The following is a 21,477-nucleotide window of genomic DNA, read 5'->3' as shown; positions in this document are numbered from 1 at the left end:
TTTTGTTTTTCTAAAATGAAAGATTTGTTTGCTTGTTTTTTTGCTTTAGAAAATGAAGACCAAAAATAAAATTCTAAGCCGCCTCACCAACTGAATGGGACCACTCCTTTTGACCTAGGGTTTTCCAAAGTTAACCTGAAATCTAGTTCAGGCCATGATAGGACAGAAAAGTCAGAAATGCCTCATTATACCCTCCTCCCATTGAAATTCATGCACAACTGACCAGTATTAACATCAACATTAAAACAGAGAAGACTGAGATACAGACTCTTTGTATCAATAAGACACCAAATTCCAACCTGATTCTAGCATAGCATCACATGACATATAGCAGGCCATGAATAAAATTGAATTATTTTTCTCCCAAAATATATTTTTTGACATATTTTGAAGTAGCCCTTTAAAGCTGTCTCTTGTGGGCAAAATCTACATTCTGTTTGGAATCCCCTTCCCTTTCCAGGTATTTTCCCTGAGCCAGGAGAGAATTAACTAAGAGTCTGGCACCTTTTTGTGTCTTATAAGAAACATTTACAATCAATTGTCTCTGAAGCCTGCTTCCTGGAGGCGTCATCTGCATAATAAGAACCTGGGTCTCCACAATCCCCAGTCTTAACTCAGATATTCTCTTCCATTGACTCTATGTCTTCAAATAATAACTCTTTCAACCACTTGCTAATTAGAAAATCTTTGAATCCACCTATGACCTGGAACGCCCTGCCCCCTTGCTCCCAGTTGTCCCACTTTCTGGATGGAACCAATGTACACCTTATGTGTACTGATTGACATCTTATGTCTTCTAAAATACATAAAACCAAGCTGTAGCCCAAGCACCTTAGCAACATATTCTTAGGACTTCCTGGGGTTGTGTCAGAGGTCACTGGTCCCATATTTGGCTCAGAATTAATCTCTTCAAATACTTTACAGATTGTGACTCTTTTTGCTGACAGTAACAAATTTTATATTTTATTATATTTAACTCACATGTATCTTATACATCTTTTGTATTTTTTAAGTAATTTTCTATTATTATTATTATTATTATTAATGACAAGGTCTCAGTCTGTTGGTCAGGCTGAATGCAGTGATGCAATCATGGCTCATTACAACCTTGACTTTCCAGGCTCAATTGATTTTTTGTGCCTCAGCCTCCCGAATAGCTGGAATTCTACAGGCATGCACGACCACACCCATCTAATTTTTTATAGTTTTGTAGAGATGAGGTCTCATTATGTTGCCGAGGCTGATCTTGAAGTTTGGTCCCAAGCAATCCTCACACTTTGGCCTCCGAAAGTGCTGGGATTACAGGAGTGAAGACTGTGCCTGGCACAGTACAGTTTTCAAAAGCCTTGTTGTGGGATTTCTGTGTGCCTAAGCTTCTGAGATATTTTAAGTCAAGAATATTATGGGACTGCTGTTTTGGTGTTTTTTGCTAGTTATAAAAGCTAGACTCAGTTATTTTTCTTCAATATGTTAAAAAGTCTACTCCTTTGTTTCTTGTATCTAAATATTGCTCTTGATGCATTTGCTGTTAGTCAAATACTAATTATTTTGTAAGTGATGTCCTCTTTTTCTCTAAAAACTCTGTTTTTTCTGTTTTTTAAATAGTTCTCCAGGCACCCTTTCAGTCTGATGTATTTCTTTTTTTTTTTTTTTTTTTTTTTTTTTTTTTGAGATGGAGTCTCGCTCTGTAGCCAGGCTGGAGTGCAGTGGCGGATCTCAGCTCACTGCAAGCTCACCTCGGGTTCGCATGTTCTCCTGCCTCAGCCTCCCGAGTAGCTGGGACTACGAGCCATACCTCATCCGGCTAAGTTTTGTATTTTAGTAGAGACAGGGTTCACCGTGTCAGCCAGGATCTCGATCTCCTGACCTGCGTGATCCAGCCCATCACCGACTCCCCAAGTGCTGGGATTACAGGCTTGAGCCACCACGCCCGGCCGACGATGTATTTCATCTTCTTCTCATTCTGATAAATTTATCTCTATTATTTCTTTAAATAATTAATTCTTTACATTAACATTTTCCCTTTATTGGGACTCCTGATGGTGCTTATCAGGCCTCTGAGCCCAAGCCAAGCCATCACATCCCCTGTGACTTGCCTGTATATACACCCAGATGGCCTGAAGTAACTGAAGAATCACAAAAGAAGTGCAAATGCCCTGCCTCGCCTTAACTGATGACATTCCACCACAAAATAAGTGAAAATGGCCAGTCCTTGCCTTGAGCGACGATATTATCTTGTGAAATTCCTTTTCCTGGCTCAAAAAGCTCCCCCACTGAGCACCTTGTTACCCCCACCCCTGCCCACCAGAGAACAACCCCCCTTTGACTGTAATTTTCCTTTACCTACCCAAATCCTATAAAATGGCCCCACACTCATCTCCCTTTGCTGACTCTCTTTTCAGACTCAGCCCGCCTGCACCCAGGTGAAATAAACAGCCATGTTGCTCACACAAAGCCTGTTTAGTGGTCTGTTCACACGGACGCGCATGACATTTTGGTGCCGTGACTCGGATCAGGGGACCTCCCTTGGGAGATCAATCCGCTGTCCTCCTGCTCTTTGCTCCCTAAGAAAGATCCACCTACGACCTCTGGTCCTCAGACCCATCAGCCCAAGGAACATCTCACCAATTTTAAATCGGGTAAGCGGCCCCTTTGTTACTCTCTTCTCCAACCTCTCTCACTATCCCTCAACCTCTTTCTCCTTTCAATCTTGGCGCCACTCTTCAATTTCTCCCTTCTCTTAATTTCAATTCATTTCATTTTTTGGTAGAGACGAAGGAGACACGTTTTATCCATGGACCCAAAACCCCGGCGCTGGTCACGGACTGGGGAAGGCAGCCTTCCCTTGCTGTTTAATCATTGAAGGGACGCCTCTCATTACTCACAGAGGTGTCTGACCACGCTGCAGGGACACCTGCCTTGGTCCTTCACCTTTAGTGCCAAGCCCCGCTTTTCTGGGGGAGGGGCAAGCACCCCGACCCCTTCTCTCCCTGTCTCTACCGCTTCTGTGCTTTTGTGGGGGAGGGGCAAGAACTCTGACCCCTTCTCTCCCTGTCTCTACCCCTTCTGTGCTTTTCTGGGAGAAGAGCAAGAACCCCAACCTCTTACTTTTGTGCCCCCTCTTATTTTTGTGCCCCGATCTCTTATTTTTGTGCCCTAATACCTTATTTCTGCTCCCCCACCCCTTTCCTGCTTTTCTGGAGGGGGAGAACCCCCGAACTCCTTCTCTCTGTGTCTCTACTCTCTGTTTTCTCTGGGCTTGCCTCCTTCACCATGGGCAACCTTCCACCCTCCATTCTTCCTTCTTCTCCGTAGCCTGTGTTCTCAAGAACTTAAAACCTCTTCAACTCACACCTGATCTAAAACCTAAATACCTTATTTTCTTCTACAATGCCGCTTGACCCCAATACAAACTCGCCAGTAATTCCAAATAGCCAGAAAATGGCACTTTCGATTTTTCCCTCCTACAAGATCTAAATAATTCTTGTCGTAAAATGGGTAAACAGTCTCAAGTGCCTGATGTCCAGGCATTCTTTTACACATCGGTCCCTCCCTAGTCTCTGTTCCCAATGCAACTCATCCCAAATCTTCCTTCTTTCCCTCCCGCCTGTCCCCTCAGTCCCAACCCCAAGCGTCACTGAATCTTTCTAATCTTCGTTTTCTACAGACCCATCGGACCTCTCCCCTCCTCGCAAGGCCGAGCCAGGTCCCAATTTTTCCTCAGTCTTTGCTCCCCCACCCTATAATCCTGTTATCACCTCCCCTCCTCACACCCAGTCTGGCTTACAGTTTTGTTCTGAGACTAGCCCTCCCTAACTTACAGTTTTGTTCTGAGACTAGCCCTCCCCAACCTGTCCAGCGATTTCCTCTTAAAAAAGTGGCTAGAGCTAAAGGCATAGTCAAGGTTAATGATCCTTTTTCTTTATTCGACCGCTCCCAAATCAGTTAGCGTTTAGGCTCTTTTTCATCAAATATGAAAAACCCAGCCCAGTTCATGGCCTGTTTAGCAGCAACCCCGAGACGATTTCAGCCCTCGACCCTGAAAGGTCAGAAGGCAGTCTTATTCTCAATATACATTTCGTTTTATTACCCAATCTGCTCTTGATGTTAAATAAAATCCCAAAAATTAAATTCCAGCCCTCAAACCCCACAACAGGACTTAATGAACTTCGCCTTCAAGGTGTACAATAAAAGAGTAGAGGCAGCCAAGTAGCAATTTATTTCTGAGTTGCAATTCCTTGTGAAAGGACACAAAAACACAAAAATGCGTACCCACTCCCCCACTACACCCTATTGCTAAACCCTTTGTTCTGCTCTCTAATCTCTGCACGTACCAGAGATTTCGTAAGTTCTGTAAGTACCTGTTTTTCTTTCTGAGGCTAGGTCACAAGACGTGTTTAAGTAAGATACACTCATGCTGCCATAAACCGGTTGTGCAATCTGACGCAATATAATTAACTGCCTTTGTGTAAAACTGCTCTTCCGCCTCAAGGGTTGAACTGAAATATCAGAAATGGCGGGAACCAATCATAGTTAGCCAAATCGCCTTGTTCAAACACTAGCCAATCATACATCTGATTTGTATAATAATTCTATGCCCACTTTCCTTAGACTATATAACACTGTTTGGAACTCAGTGGGGGAGCTCTCCTGCCCGTCTCGTTTCGCGAGCGAGTGAGAGCTCCAGGTTCGAACCTGTAATAAAGATCCTTGCTGCTTAGCTTTGACTCTGGACTCTGGTGGTCTTCTTCGGGGAATAAACGGACAGGGCATAACACTTGCCTCCACTGTGAGACAAACCCCAGCCACATCTCCAGCACACAACTCCAAACACCTGCACTGCAGCTGCCAGGGGTTCCTCCAGCACCTCCTCCCCCAGGAGCTTGCTACAAGGGCCGGAAATCTGGCCATTGGGCCAAGGAATGCCCGCAGCCCGGGATTCCTCCTAAGCCATGTCCCATCTGTGCAGGACCCCACTGGAAATCAGACTGTCCAACTCGCCTGGCAGCCACTCCAAGAGCCCCTGGAGCTCTGGCCCAAGGCTGTCTCACTGACTCTTTTCCAGACCTTCTCAGCTTAGCGGCTGAAGACTGACGCTGCCCCATCGCCTCAGAAGCCTCCTGGACCATCACAGATGCTTTGAGTAACTCTTACAGTGGACGGTAAGTCAGTCCCCTTCTTAATCAATACGGAGGCTACCTTCTTTTCAAGGGCCTGTTTCCCTTGCCTTCATAACTGTTGTGGGTATTGATGGCCAGACTTCTAAACCTCTTAAAACTCCCCAACTCTGGTGCCAATTTGGACAACATTCCTTTTTAGTTATCCCCACCTGCCCAGTTCCCTTATTAGGCCAAGACATTTTAACTAAATTATGTGCTTCCCTGACTAGGCTACAGCCACACCTCCTTGCTGCCTTTTCCCCCAGTTCAAAGCCTCCTTTGTGTCTTCCTCTCATGCCACCCCCCCACCTTAACCCACAAGTATAAGATACCTCTCCTTGGTGACCATGTGCCCCTTACCATCTCATTAAAACCTAATCACCCTTACCCTGCTCAACGCCAATATCCCATCCCACAGCATGCTTTAAAAGGATTAAAGCCTGTTATCACTCACATGCTACAGCATGGCCTTTTAAAGCCTGTAAACTCCCTTTACAATTCGCCCATTTTACCTGTCCTAAAACCAGACAAGGCTTACAGGTTAGTTCAAGATCTGCACTTTATCAACCAAATTGTCTATCCACCCCGTGGTGCCAAACCCATATACTCTCCTATCTTCAATACCTCCCTCCACAACCCATTATTCTGTTCTGGATCTCAAACATACTTTACTATTCCTTTACACCCTTCATCCCAACCTCTCTTTTGCTTTCATTTAGACTGACCCTGACACCCATCAGGCTCAGCAAATTACCTGGGCTGTACTGCTGAAAGGCCTCACGGACAGCCCCCATTACTTCAGTCAAGCCCAAATTTCTTCCTCATCTGTTACCTATCTCCACATAATTCTTGTATAAAAACACACGTGCTCTCCCTGCTGATTGTGTCCGGCTAATCTCCCACACCCCAATCCCTTCTATAAAACCACTCCTTTCCTTCCTAGGCATGGTTAGTGTGGACAAAATTCTTACACAAGAGCCAGGACCGTGTCCTGCAGCCTTTCTGTCCAATCAACTTGCCCTTACTGTTTTAGCCTAGCCCTCATGTCTGTGCGCAGCAGCTGCCACTGCTTTAATACTGTTAGAGGCCCTAAAAATCACAAACTATGCTCAACTCTCTACAGTTCTCATAACTTCCAAAATCTATTTTCTTCCCCCAACCATCGCTCAGAACAATGCTTATGCCGATAAATTAGCTAAAAAAGCAGCTAGCATTCCAACTTCTATCCCTCATGGCAGTTTTCCTCCTTCACATCGGCCACTCCCACCTACTCCCCGGCTGAAGCTTCCACCTATTAATCTCTTCCTACACAAGGCAAACAGTTCTTAGACCAAGGAAATTATCTCCTTCCAGTCTCACAGGCCCATTCTATTCTGTCGTCATTTCATAACCTCTTCCATGTAGGTTACAAGCCGCTAGCCCGTCTCTTAGAACCTCTCATTTCCTTTCCGTCCATCTCCTGGAGGAGATCACTCCTCTCATTTCCTTTCCGTCCTCTCCTCTCCATCTCCTCAAGGAGATCACTTCTCAGTGCTCCATCTGCTATTCTACTGCCCCTCGGGGATTGTTCAGGCCCCCTCCCTTTCCTACACATCAAGCTCAAGGATTTGCCCCTGCCCAGGACTGGCAAATGACTTTACTCACATGCTCCGAGTCAGAAAACTAAAATATCTCTTAGTCTGGGTAGACACTTTCACTGGATGGGTAGAGGCCTTTCCCACAGGGTCTGAGAAGGCCACGGTGGTCATTTTAGACATAATTCCTTGGTTTGGCCTTCCTACCTCTATACAGTCTGATAACAGACCAGACTTTAATAGTCAAATCACCCAAGCAGTTTCTCAGGCTCTTGGTATTCAGTATAAACTTTATATCCTTTACTGTCCTCAATCTTCAGAAAGGTAGAATGGACTAGTAGCCTTTTACAAACATACCTCATCAAGCTCAGTCACCAACTTAAAAAGGACTAGACAATACTTTTACCACTTTCCTTTCTCAGAATTCAGGCCTGTCCTTGGAATGCTACAGGTTCCAGCCCATTTGAGATCCTGTGTGGACACTCCTTTTTATTAGTTCCCAGTCTCATTCCAGACACCAGCCCAACTTAGACTGCACCCCAAAAAACTTTCATCCCTACGGTCTTCTGTCTAGTCATACTCCTATTCACCGTTCTCAACTACTCATAAATGCCCTGCTCGAGTTTACACTGCCGGTTTACACCGTTTCTCCAAGCCATCACAGCTGATATCTCCTAGTGCTATCCCAAACCGCCACTCTAAATTCCCTCTTAAAGTAAATAAATAATCTTTGCCGGCAAGGCTATGCTGAACCTCCTTGGGCACTCTCTAATTAGATGTCCTAGGTCCTCCCAATTCTTAGTCCTTCAATACGTGTTTTTTTCTACTCTTACCTTGTGTCTTCCGTTTAGTTTTTCTATTCATCCAAAACCGTATCCAGGCCATCACCAATCATTCTATACGACAAATGTTTCTTCTAACGACCCCACAATATCACCCCTTACCACAAAATCTTCCTTCAGCTTAATCTCTCCCACTCTAGGTTCCCACACCACCCCTAATCCCACTTAAAGCAGCCGTGAGAAACATCGCCCATTCTCTCTCTGTACCACCCCCCAAAAAAATTTTCGCTGCCCCAACACTTCACACTGTTTTGTTTTATTTTTCTTATTAATATAAGAAGGCAGGAATGTCAGGCCTCTGAGCCCAAGCCAAGCCATCACATCCCCTGTGACTTGCCTGTATATACACCCAGATGGCCTGAAGTAACTGAAGAATCACAAAAGAAGTGCAAATGCCCTGCCTCGCCTTAACTGATGACATTCCACCACAAAATAAGTGAAAATGGCCGGTCCTTGCCTTAAGCGATGACATTATCTTGTGAAATTCCTTTTCCTGGCTCAAAAAGCTCCCCCACTGAGCACCTTGTTACCCCCACTCCTGCCCACCAGAGAACAACCCCCCTTTGACTGTAATTTTCCTTCACCTACCCAAATCCTATAAAATGGTCCCACACTTATTTATCTCCCTTTGCTGACTCAGCCCTCCTGCACCCAGGTGAAATAAACAGCCATGTTGCTCACACAAAGCCTGTTTGGTGGTCTCTTCACACGGACATGCATGACAGTGCTTTTATTCCTTTCATATCTTTTAACTTTTAAAATTATTTACTTATTTCTGTATTCCTCCCTGCTTTCTTCTTGGAGAATTACTCAAATTGATCTTAAAATACATGAATTCATTATGTTATTTTTCCAAAATATTTTCATTTTTTAAGTGTAAACTTGTATGTTTTCATTCTTAAATTGTATAATTGATCTCTTTTATTACTTGTTTTTCTTTAATAACTTTCCTTGACTTTCCATGTATATTATGCTAATTCAAAAACTTTTGTCCATATTTGACTGTCTGGTGCACCTAATGATACTCCCTTTCTCATTTATTAGGATTTTTTGAAGTGGTTGGTTTCCTCAGATATTTGTCATCTTGATCTCTGTGTTTTTAGGTCCTAAGTGATTCTCTGACTTCCTACCATTTCTTCTGATTTTAGCTCCATCTTTATCCTCCTTTCAAAAGTATCTTGTGCAGATAGTTTTTTCATCTTTGAGGGCATCTCCAGTATAAATCAGGCTTGCCTCTCAACTTTCCGCTCTGTTACTTTAAGATGGAGTGTTCTTGGTTTGGCTAAGTGATTTATAACCCATCCATCTGCTTTCCAACATACAAGATTTTGTTGCTGTGGTCTCTTTTCCTATTTTCTCTGAGACTGTATGTTTAATTTATTTCTTTAAAAAACATCCTGATTTTAATAGGTGTTTGGGAGGTAGCAGAGATGAATTACTGGTTCAGTCTACTATCGTTATTCAGAATTCTCTGTTTGGCCTTCAGATACCTTTCTTCTAGTTCCCATTCATGAAGTTTTCTTTGTCTTTCCATTAGAAAAATGATTAACTTATCTCCTGAGGATGTTTAATATTTGTATTTGAAGCTTATTACAATGTCTTCTGTCACAGGTCTTATATCCTTTAGTCAAATGTATTATTATTTATCTCTATGTCTTTAAACAAAATTTAACTAATGCACATTGCTTTATTAATACAAATTTACTTGTCAATCCTAAAGAGACCATGAGAAACTAATGTTATTAACACTTTTACCTCTAGTGCCAGTTACATATTTTCAACAACAACAACAACAAAATGAAGGAAATAGCAACTACCTTCTCATGCTCTCTACTCTCTGGCCTTTATGCTTACCAACATCACTGTGTTGGTAAAAATCATTGGTTCTATTGTTAGAGAGATACTGCATATCTAGGCCCTTGCTTATCATGACAAAATTCACAAATTCATCCTGCAATGCAGGGACATAATCTTTCTGTTGTGTGCACAGATATGACTGTGATTATATCATAGTGGTAATAGTGATGCTTATCAAACAAGGAAATGTGTTTTCCTGTATAGAAAAATAATCCACCTAGAAATAAAGCTACTCTTTCTTCAGTGCAATAGCTAATTCCCATTCTGTATAATGATATTTGTGCACATTGACCTAGAGCAGAGAAATCCTCTCAAATGTGAGTGCCTGTCAGGCTTATGTCTCTATTAAGTTAACCTGGTGTCTTCTTTTGCTATATATTTGGTGCTTTTTTCAAACCTAGTTTCCTTTGCTTTATCTCAGGACAAGACATAGTGACTTCTCTAGTAAAGAAAGATATGGAAACCAAGAGTGACTTAGAAAAAAATTAAATATAGGAGGGTTTTAAAAGTGTTTTTTAACAAGCCTTCTATCCCTATGGCATTCATCAATGGCGGTTGCTGCATTTAATACTGACAGTTATTAATGCTATTATTTGAAAGTTGTAATCACAAGCAATAAACTTCAAATTTATCTCTCATCAGACTTTAAAAGCAACTGCCCAATTTTAAGCAGTAAAATCCTGCTTAAGATAACCAGAGCTGTTGGAAGAAACGGGCTATTATCTAAGCAAGTTTTCTTTGAAAAGATGCCCATTGATAGGCATAATGGTCTTTTAAGCATACATTTAGCTTAAGATTTGGTAAAATTTGTTTAAGATCTTTCTTTAGATCTGTTTTATAAATCACATCATTATATACCCTTTAAGGGCAAATACTGTATGTTCAGTATGCTTGTATCCTCAAGGACCTAGCAGGCTATCTTACATGGCATGGCTGTGGTTTACTAATGAGAATACTGCACATGATGGGGGTGATACAGCCTTCAGAAAACAGCATGGAGCACCAATGTCTACACTAATGATAACTACAATAGCTGTGATTTCACACTCATGTATTCCAACAATCATTGTTGGGTTACTGACAATGGAAAACAAATCACTAAATTTATCAAACCCTTGCATCTATTTCACCGTTTCCATGCACTTGTATAAGATTTGGAAATGAGGAGTTAGATGGGATTGTTCCTTGTTACTTTGGCTTGTGCTGTTTGAAAGAAGATTGGTAGAGACCTGGAGTTTTTCTGGAATGCCCAGTGATTCATTTCCTACCAGCTGAAGGGTAGTAATGTCTTCAGGTCCTTCAAATGCTGTTACTGTCCTTTGATCTTGTGACTCATCTGATGCAGTAGTGGCTTCCTGGCCCCACACCTTCCTAGCTGCATAGTGTGAATAGCAACTTTGATGTTTTAGTTTGAGTTGTGGCTCTGCAAGATTTGAGCATGCTCTCCCAACCCTTCATGAAATTTTGTAAGCATCTAATCTCTTGTGTTACATATGCTCCTGCTTACAATATTTCTATTGCTTTTTCTTACCTGCTACTGATTCCTGACTGTTACAACAGCTAATGCTTTCTAAATGGTTACTATGAGCAGACGTTACAAAAAGTAAATTATGTAGATTATCTCTGAAATTATTAATATTTTATAGTTGAGAAAACTGAGGTCCATAGGCCATATTTGCTTGTAGAGGGAAGAACCATGATTGGAACCAGGGTACAGTCAGGAACAGGCCTCTTCTGAGACTCATTACAAAAAGTGCTGTAAGTAATTAGTTATTAATCATTAGTTATCAAGATAACTAACTTTTGAGTAATTTACTTAGAAATGTAAAAATAAATGATTTATTGGATTAGAACATTTCAGAGGCCATTGGTCTGTCAGACTGACTTACATGCTTTCTTGAAAGGAAGGCAAATGGATGGAATTACAGCTATAGAAATGTGCATAACCCACAGTGTATCTCAGTTATGCCACAACCATTAGGAACATAAGATTTCTGCGGATTTTATTTGACATGTATGTCCAATTTAAAAGTGTAAGAATTGCTATTTGATACAAATGCTTACATATCGACTCATGCACAAGCAGTATAGTATCTTCGATCATTTTCTAATTAATTATGTAATGAAAAACAGAATCAGTTGTGTGCAAGTGTGCATGTGTGTACATGTGTGTTTGTGTGTGTATGTGTGTGTATATTGTGTGGGAATAAATATATATGTATTCCCCAGAAATATAAACTGAGATAAAATTTGTAACTAAAAATATAATGTCATTTTGGTAACACGTACTCAGATACCAGAAAGTTCCCAAGAAAAATTTAGAAATGGAAACCTAATAAAATTTGATGCCAGAAAGCCTCTGAGAAGGAATAGACATATGATTTTAAATGATATGGAATAGAATATTTGAAGGAATAGACATATGTTTTAAATGATATGGTTTGAGGCTAATAAGATTTATTAATAATCACCTAAATAATATAAAAATAACAAATTAGTTAAGATAATAGCTAATATTAATGATAGCAAAATAATTCAAAGTCTTAAGGACATGAGACCATAAAAGTTATCTTCTTATTCACATACTAGAACAATGCAAGCACTCTTGGTGAGAATCTCTCCAAATCCATGATTTAAGGAACCTGGGTGTGTTTGCTGGTTGGTTGGTTTGTGAGCAAGATCTAAAAGTGGCATTCATTATTTCCTTCATCACATTCACCACAACTTAATATGTTCATAACTAACCAAAAAAGAGTCTGGGGTACGTGTTAAAGCTCTATGTCCAGGAATGGGCTCAGCTCATATTTTCTGGCACTTAATCCTAAATATTATGTGGAAAATAAATCAATGTTGCTTCTCAGAAATGTCCTGAAAAAGTGAACACAGTAATACAGTTGTTTCATTTTTAAATATCGAAATCGAGACAGCAAAATTATAATTCACCTAAAGCATCAAAAATATATCAAAAATAGCCTTTCACATAAATAAGTTGATGAGAATTGTGTTTCTTTCCATGATTTTCTGTGTTCCCAAAGCTTGGTAGTTCTGTCAATGCAATTCCCAAACTATGAAGCAGTTTAATTCTGCAAAATTTACTAGGCTTACTAGTTATTCTTAGACAAAAGTTGTTTGAGCAATAGTTAGAACTTTTTTCCGGGAAAAGTTTCTCCTGTGGCACATCTCAAACAAATTACTTTCCAGAGGTGGAACTCTAGCACTTACTTTTGGAAATCACTTCAAATGATTATGATGCATACATCTTAACCACATCTTAACAACCCCTCCCTTCTACTCAAACAAACACCATAGTTGTTGTAACAACCATTTTGAAACTTCTAATTTCCCAACTTATTTTTTTCAGGAATGATAAACACAAGTAGATATTTATCTAGTGACTACTACAGTTTGGTTAAAAGAATAATAGTTTCCAAAAAATAAATTTCAAAGTATCAGCAAGTTGAGTACCTACCACATATCGCTTTCTATTCTCTTATACTAAGAAATATATGAAATGAGGTGCTGTATTTTGCCCTTGATGCTTGTAATCTCTTTGCAAAGACATTTCTGAAACCATTATAGAAAAAGACTGCCAGAGAAAGTGTGTGGTCGCTGAATATTACTTCAGTGCTGTATAATTCCTTACCTCCCTTGCAGTGAGATTGACAGTCTATGATTGGTACTTCCCAATGAAGCATGACTAAAGTAATTAAAGGCAGTTTAGGAGCCCCTGTGGCTCTTCTTTGTCTCTCTGTTCCCTTGGGACCAAATACCTTAGATGGCTTTACTGAAAGAAGTGGGAGAGGGGCATTTAACTGTGGCTTAAGCATATAATACATATATGTCTGCATGAGTGTAAAATTCTTCACTGAGAATCCCCACTGAGATTTTGGAATTTGTCTTTTTGGATGACAATATTGGTATGTTGACTAATTAAAAAGTCTCATATAATCATGTGCTAACTTGTCTGGGACAGAAACAAGTAACTTACATTTAAAACACAGATTATTTATTAATGCAAAAAACTAGTTGAATGCGTTCTGTGTGCCATGATTTTTCTGAAACTAGTGATACCAAAAAAGTAATATGTAATGCTATCTCCAAGGACAGATGGAGACATAAGCAAAATGAGTTGAAATAAAATATTAAGGGCATTTTATTGAAATGCATTCAGCATAGAATGGGGCCCTAAGTAGGTAATATTCATTTATGCCTGGGATTGTGTGAGTCACCCTCTAGTACAGAAAAATAATCTCTTAATTTAAAAACAAAACAAAACAAAACATTTTTTTCACCAAAACATTAATTGCCTTTGTGGTTTAGTTCATCCAATATTTTGAATAAGTGTTAATAACTTACACCTTAACTGATGCTATTTTTTTGTCCTCGCCTAATTTGTGTGTTTGGCCAGGTGAAATCAGCAGAATCAGTATCTAATAGAACTATTGTTTGTACAGGAATACCTTTAGAATTGGAGCATAGGCAGAGTAACTACATTGATGACATTCTTACCTAGCATGGACTCTCCTGTTAATGGAGCTTCTATTTCTAATTTTATTATATGCATTTGAAAAGGATAAAAGGAGAACATTTTGCAAAATGAAAGAAAAAGACACCTAATTTAAGCGTGCTAGGGGGTGGATCCAATTTTCATTTTGAATAGAATATTGCTTCAGTAATTATCTTACTATTTAAGAACAAGAATAATTAGTGTAGTAATCTCTAGTCTTATAGTACTCACAGTGCAGAGGTGAAAACATTATAATCTTGAGTATATTGTAGAGGTTTAATTATAAAGTTTACATGTAGATGAGACAGCCAAGTATAAAGGGGTCACTGGAGAACCTCCAACCAGCCTGTGTACTTGGAGAATGGGGTGGAGTTATGAAAGTTTGCACCCTTTGTTGGGGGGAGGGCGGGAGAGGGAGAGCCTGACCTCTCCCGATCCAATGTAGTATCTGGGATTCAAGCCATGAGGTGGGAAAACCAGCTAGCAGGCTGTTGCTTTGCTGAGAGTTCCTGTTTCTTTTTTTTTTTTTTCCTTTTCCCCTAATAAATTCCATTTTTCTCACCCTTCTAAGTGTCTGTGAGCCTAATCTTTCATGGTCTTGTGACAAGGACCCCATCCTTAGCTGAACTGAAAAAGTCCTGCAACATAGAGATGTATGCACATTTAAGTGACATTTTTGTAGCACATAAGTATATACATATGTGAAATAAGTAGACATTTGTTTTCTATTTTTTCTTAAGGGAAAGGGTAACTTTTGGCAAAGAAATATTACTTTCGTATTTGAGGAAATCTATCAAGTATAAAGAAACTCTGAAATGGCAATATTCCCAAGTCATCTTAACATTATCTAATTTCATAGAAAAAGCTTTTTCAGGTATTCTATAATTTAACATCTAATATTATAAAGTTGAATTAAACTTATTGAAGAATTTATCTGTTTTTATAAATATATAATTTCTATTACTATCTATGTACAGGAAAATGACTAAATTTGTCCCAGGAATTTTGCCATTATAGGAGTATTTTATATTTAGACAAAAAATTATATTTTCCCACACCACAATAATCTGTTTCAATTCATCAAATACATATACATATATAACCAGTTGTCTTTTTTCCTAGTCGTGGTGGACACTGGATATGCATCTAGTAATGGAAAAAGAAATTTTCCCATTTTCTTTGGGGGCATAAAATACTGGTGATGATTGAGGAATACAACAAACTGGACTGTTTATTTTTTGTTGTTGCTGTTGTTACATCATTTTTACAAATCTACTTGAAGATGAAAAACAGGTTATTGTAAATAAGTTTCTAAATTCTGGGAATTTGAAATTTGAAAACTCATACAACAAAACACTAAATGTATGCTACCAACTGACAAAATACCCCACTTTTCTCTCTCTCTACTTCATAGGAAATTTTTTCTCTATTACTTCAGCCAAGCTATCTCTGAGATATTTCCTATAAAAATAACAAAGATGTAGCTATCAACATGTACAAAAAGAACCTATAAATTGAACAAAATATTATATGTTTTAGCTTATCCATTTTAGAAATATCTTTTTTGTTTAGTACAAAAATTGCATAATCAGTTCCAATGGCTTACTTCAACCAAGTTTTATGTCACCTACTCTATGGCAGATGCAACGGGGAACACAGCAATGAACAGGGACTGCCCTAAAGAGAAGCAAAATTTGTAGCTTATATAATGAATAGTGTGGTACTGATTACAGTATTCAATATGCATCCAGTTTCTTTTTGTTTCTTTTCTAAGTCATTTGATTTGCAATTTTACAAAGATAACTGAACATAGCATTAAAATCATAAAACTCAATTTACTAATTTATTCATTTGTTCAATAGATATCTACTGGGGCTTCTGTATGTCAATGTATCCAGAATTAGTTATACAAAGATTTTAAAATACAACATATTCTACAATTCTGTGGAACTTACACCAAAAGGAAAGACAAACTTTAAATAAATAACTATACAATTAAATTGTAAATAGTCATAAAGGTTAAGTTATTTTATCGTTGAGTAAGCCAGGCATTTAATATGTTTAAACCACATTGGGTGACATAAAAACACTATATGAATTTTTTTTTTTTTTTTTTTAGATGGTGTCTCCCTCCGTCACCCAGGCTGGAGTGCAGTGGCACAATCTCAGCTAACTGCAACCTCTGCCTCCCGGGTTCAAGCGATTCTCCTGCCTCAGCCTCCCAAGTAACTGAGACTGCAGGTGCCTACCATCATGCCCAGCTAATTTTTGTATTTTTAGTAGAAACAGGGTTTCACCATGTTGGCCAGGCTGGTCTTGATCTCTTGACCTCCTAATCTGCCCACTTCGGTCTCACAAAGTGATGGGATTACAGGTGTGAGCCACCACGCCCAGCCATGATTTAATTGTCATATCCTATTAGGCAAATAGATATTTTCCTCATTATTCATATGAATTGACCAGTGCTTAGGGAGGCTATGTAGCTGAGCTGGAAACAGTGTGGTAAGCATCAGAACAGGTATTCAAACCCACAGTTTTCTGAGTCCAAACGTCCATCTTAATTATTATGCCACAGTAAAACATAAAAGGCATTTTCAATTTTCAGATAAACTCCATAGGCATAACCTCATATTTGATTGGAAAGTTGTTATTCAAACTCAAAACTCCCTGAATTCTGCCAAACATTTCACTGATGTTCACTATTAATTTGGTGAGTAGGTGAGAGCACATGTGTGTGCAACAATATGACATCCAGGCTCTATGCAGTCAGAATCTACAGGTCAAAGTGAAAGAGGCTATCTTTCTACTTTATCAGATCAGATGCACCATTAGCCTACCCTAAGAGAGTAGCACAATTCTACAAAAATCTGTTTGCCATATTATCAGCCATGCTACAATAAACATTGAAATAAAAGGATTTACTCCTACTTTCTACTTCTTATTCGTTCCAAGAGATAATAGCAACTACAGTATCAGCTTTGAAAATGTGTGTTGGGAGTCATATTACATAACCCAATCTAAAACAACGATCTTCAATAATTTACTAAAGATTAATCTTCTTTAGTAAAAATAATCTATGTATAACAACTTGGATTTATCAGTGTGCTCTGGTTTGAAGTTTTTAAAAATATAACACACAGCAAAAAATTGAAAGTAAATGAAAAACTTAAAAACCATTGGATAAAGCAAAATTGTTTTTATTTGTGGTAATGACACAATGAACTACTTTTTGACACCTCGAGCATATGAATATCAGTCTTTTATAGCATAACATCCATTACTCTAAATCCTATGCAAATTTATGCTACAGAATATGTAGAAAGGAACCTGGACCTTGAAGTCAGAGAGATGAATTCAAATCAACATCTGCCATGTACTACCAGTACAAATTTGACAAATGTTATAGACTGAATTGCATTCCCTCAAAATTTGTATGTTGAAGCCTTAGCTGCTAGTGTTACAGAGGGTGACTGTATTTGGAGATAGGGCCTTCAAAGAGTTACTTAAGGTAAATGAGGTCACAGAATATAACCCTAATCCAATAGGACTTGTGTCTTTCTAAGAAGAAGTCAGGTGCTGTGGCTCATGCCTGTAATCCCAACACATTAGGAGGCTGAGGGAGGAAGATTGCTTGAGCTCAGGAGTTTGAGACCAGCCTAGACAACATGGAGAGACTTCATCTCTACAAAAATAATAAATTAGCCAGACATAGTGGCATGTGCCTGTATTCTCAGCTACTTGGGAAGCTGAGGTGGGAGGATTGTTTGAGCCCGGGAGGTAAAGGCTGCTGCATTCTAGCCTGGGAGACAGAGCAAGAGCTTATAGAAGAAGGAGAAGGAGAAGAAGAAATAGCAAGGATGTTCACTCATTGAGAGAAGGTCATAGGAGGACAGAGAAAAGGCGGCCACCTACAGTCTAAGAAGAGGGACCTCAAAAGCAACCAAACCTACTGTCACCTTGATTTTGGACTTCCAGACTCTAGAACTGAGAAAATAAATTTCTGTTGTTTAAGAGATACAGTCTATGGTATTTTTTTATAGCCCTAGCAAACTAATACAGCAAGTAACTTAAACACTTCATATGTCAGTTTTCCTATTCACAAAGTGAAAATAACAGATCCAACTTTCAGAGTTTTTATTAGAAGGAAAAATACTATATGTAAATTCCTTGCCACATACATCTGAACATATAAATGTAAGTATTTCCCAATGCCATATTCTGTATAAAATACCAAGCAATGTCAAGTCAAGTTTAGAATCATTTAACATTTTTTCCTCATAGTGTATTTTCTGAGAATTGAATCATAACATTCCAATTTATTAACATAATAGAGATTGGCCTTAAAATACTCACAAAGGCTCTCCATGAATTCTACCATTTCATTGACTTGTCACAGCAAACAACAAGTTTGCCATTTCAAACCATAGTTCTGAATGTGTATCTGTGGTGTGGCAAGTAAGGAACTAATTAAGTATGAAATTACCTTATATATCTAAAGCTGTGTCTGCTCACCTTTAGGCATTTTGGGAATCCACCTAATGAGATATGAGTTTTGCTCCACAGGACAATCACAAAGCTCATTAATGCTCATTAAAACATAAGTAGTGTTCAATGGATTCAGCGAAATCTCACTGTATTTTAATGAACATCTGAATTATCCAATGGAGCAAAACCCTCCCAAGGAGAAATTCTTGTTAATGCAAAAGGAAAGTGCAGGCCAATACAGATAGTAAATATTGTAAGTTTAACTACATGTAGACACATCTGTGAAAAATAGAACACATATTCCCAGAAGTTCATCTCTTAACAATTAAAAATAAACCTGTCTCAGTTGATTTGACAAGCATCTGAAATACTAGAGAGAAGTATTTAGTGAAATCACTAAATTATTTGTCAATAAGAATGTTTTGAGTTGTTTTTCCCACATTGGATTTAAGAAAGCTGAAAATCTTCTGTTTTATAACTCATGTTGAAAACACTGTAGGTAAATGATGAATAAATATTTATTAACTGAGTAGATAAGTGACTTTAATTTAAAGTCTATATATTCATTTACATACGTATAGTATTTTTCTGCACAAATATTTGAATGCCTACTGTGTGTTAGACACATACTAGCACTGAAAGTAAGAGTGATCAAAACAGACAGAATCTTAATGTTACAAAGCTTATATTCCTAAGAGAGAAAGAGGTGATAAACATGTAAATATGGAACCAGTTAATAAGAAATACAGAAAACATAAAAACCTGGTAAACGTATACATAGTAGAGAGAGAAGAACAAGCACTGTTATAGATATGGTGGATGGAAAAGGTCTCTAAGAAGTTATTTGAGCGGAAACAGGAATGAAGAGTAAGCCTTGGGCATATGTGAGGGATGAGCTTTAGGGACAGAAGGAACTGCAAGTATAAATGCCTAGAGGCAGCAACAGACTTAGAGAAATACTTACAAAGCCAGTGTGCCTGAAATGCAGCGAGGCATGAAGAAGTCACAGGTGATGAAATCAGAGCCATAATCAGGAAGAGTGGCACCGATTTTCAGGCTTCCAAAAGAATCTAGATTTTATCTAAGTGGGATGGGATCATTCTAGAACTTTGAGTAAAATAGTAACTTGATTTTACTTCTATTCTAAAAGACTCTCTGACTTCTACTTGGAGAAAAGGTCATAGTAGTTTGGACAAGGGTAACAGTGAAGATGTTGAAATGAGGATGACAGGAGACTTGGCAGAATTGAATGATGGATTGAATATGGTGTGTGAGAGAAAGGAAAGGGCCAGTGGATGACCTGAAGGGTTTTAGTCTAATATACTTATTGGCCAAATAAATTTTTGACATTTTTCAAATAAGAGCTTTTATTTTTTGTCTCAAATAAATTGATATTAAAACCAAAATAGGACAAGTACAGTGGCTCACACTTATAATCCCAGCACTTTGGGAGGCTGAGTTGGGAGAATTACTTGAACTCAAGAGTTCAGTACCAACCTGGGAAACATAGTGAGACCTTGCCTCTACAGAAAAATTTAAAAATTAGCTGGTCATGCTGGCACATGCCTGTGGTCCCAGCTATTTCTGAGGCCAAAGTGGGAGGATTGCTTGAGCCCAGGAATTTGAGGCTGCAGTGAGCCATGATCACAACACTGTACTCCAAGCTAGTGATAGAGTGAGACCTTGTCTCAAAAACAAAAATAGAAAAAAAACCCTCACAAAATAAATATAAAATGGAAATAAATAAATATTATGTCAAGAACATAAATTATAAATGAAGAAGTTCTCATGAACCAGTGCCAGGACCAATTCTGTTCTCACTCAGTATGTTCTGCCTTAAGGAGCCATTCTATTTCCAAGATTTAAGAACTATATCAGTCCTCACATCTCCCAAATATTTGAGGAGACTTCAAGAAGTACTTGGCAAATAGAATTAAAAAATGTAAATAAGAAATATAAATTTTCTCAACATAAGCTCCATCAGGCTTAAGACTTCTAAGTGATGATACAAGCCATTCGGTTCATCCCTAAAAACCCAAGGTTCCTGAGAATTTAACCATGTCAATGCAATCTTTCATATTATTGAATATAGAAAAATGAGTGCTCTTTAAAGATTTTTTAAGATTAGGAAACAAAAAGAAGTCAGTGGGGGCCAAACCAGGACTGTAAGGTGGATGTTTGGTGATTTCCCATCAAAATATTACAAAATTGTCCTTGTTTGATGAGAGAAATGAGCATGAGCATTGTTGTGGTAAAGAAAGACTCTCTGGTAAAGCTTTTCCAGGCACTTTTCTTTTGAAGCGCTAGTTAACTTTCTCAAAACACTCTCACAATCAGTAGATGTTATCTTTCTTTTGTCCTCCAGAAACACAAAAAGCAAAATGCCATGAACATCCCCCCAAAAACTGTTGACATGACCTTTGCTTTTGCTTTGACTAGACCACTTCCACCTCTTGATAGCCATTGCTTTGATTGTGCTTTGTCTTCAAGATTGTCCTGGCAAATCCATGTTTCATCTTCTGTTACAAATTTTTGGAGAAATGGTTCAGGATCTTGATCCCCCTTGCTTCAAATTTCCATTGAAAGCCCTGCTCTTGTATGCAGCCAATCTGGGTGTAATGATTTTGGCACCCATTAAGTGGAAAGTTTGCCTGACTTTATTTTTTCAGCCAGAACAGTGTAGGCTGAACAAGCTGAGATGTCTGTGGTGTTGGTTATTGTTTGTGCTATTAATCATCATTCCTCTTCAGTGAGGTCATGAAAAAGATGAATTTTTTTCCTTGTAAATTGATGTGAATGGCCTGCTGCTGTGGGCTTCATCTTCAATATTGTCTAGTTCTTTCTTAAAATGAGTTATCCACTTGTATTGTTTTAGGTTTCTTTAGGGCATTTTCTCCATAAGCTTATCATAAAGCATCAGTGATTTCACCATTCTTCTACCGAAGCTTTACTACAAATTTCATGTTTGTCTTGCTTCAATTTTAGCAGAATTCATGTTGTTCTAAAGGGCTCCTTTAAAACGAATATCTTATTCTTTTGAGTGCCTTAAACTA

General features: G+C 38.6%; 1 long non-coding RNA gene across 4 annotated transcripts in view; it reads right to left on the bottom strand.

Moving 5' to 3' along the window:
* Positions 1-19,856, bottom strand: part of LOC110744057 — a 100,535-nt gene extending 80,679 nt beyond the window's left edge. For all 4 annotated transcript variants that reach the window (XR_004185980.1, XR_004185982.1, XR_004185983.1 and 1 more), the window contains exon 1: positions 19,389-19,856. This is a non-coding gene — a long non-coding RNA (uncharacterized LOC110744057). The remainder of the gene's footprint in view (positions 1-19,388) is intronic.
* Positions 19,857-21,477: the final 1,621 nt, after the last annotated feature.

This window comes from Papio anubis, chromosome 1, assembly GCF_008728515.1.
Source record: "Papio anubis isolate 15944 chromosome 1, Panubis1.0, whole genome shotgun sequence".
In the NCBI taxonomy this organism is placed as follows: Eukaryota; Metazoa; Chordata; class Mammalia; order Primates; family Cercopithecidae; genus Papio; species Papio anubis.
The sequence above is the reverse complement of the archived record's forward strand: the minus strand, read 5'-3'. Positions and strand labels throughout refer to the sequence as shown.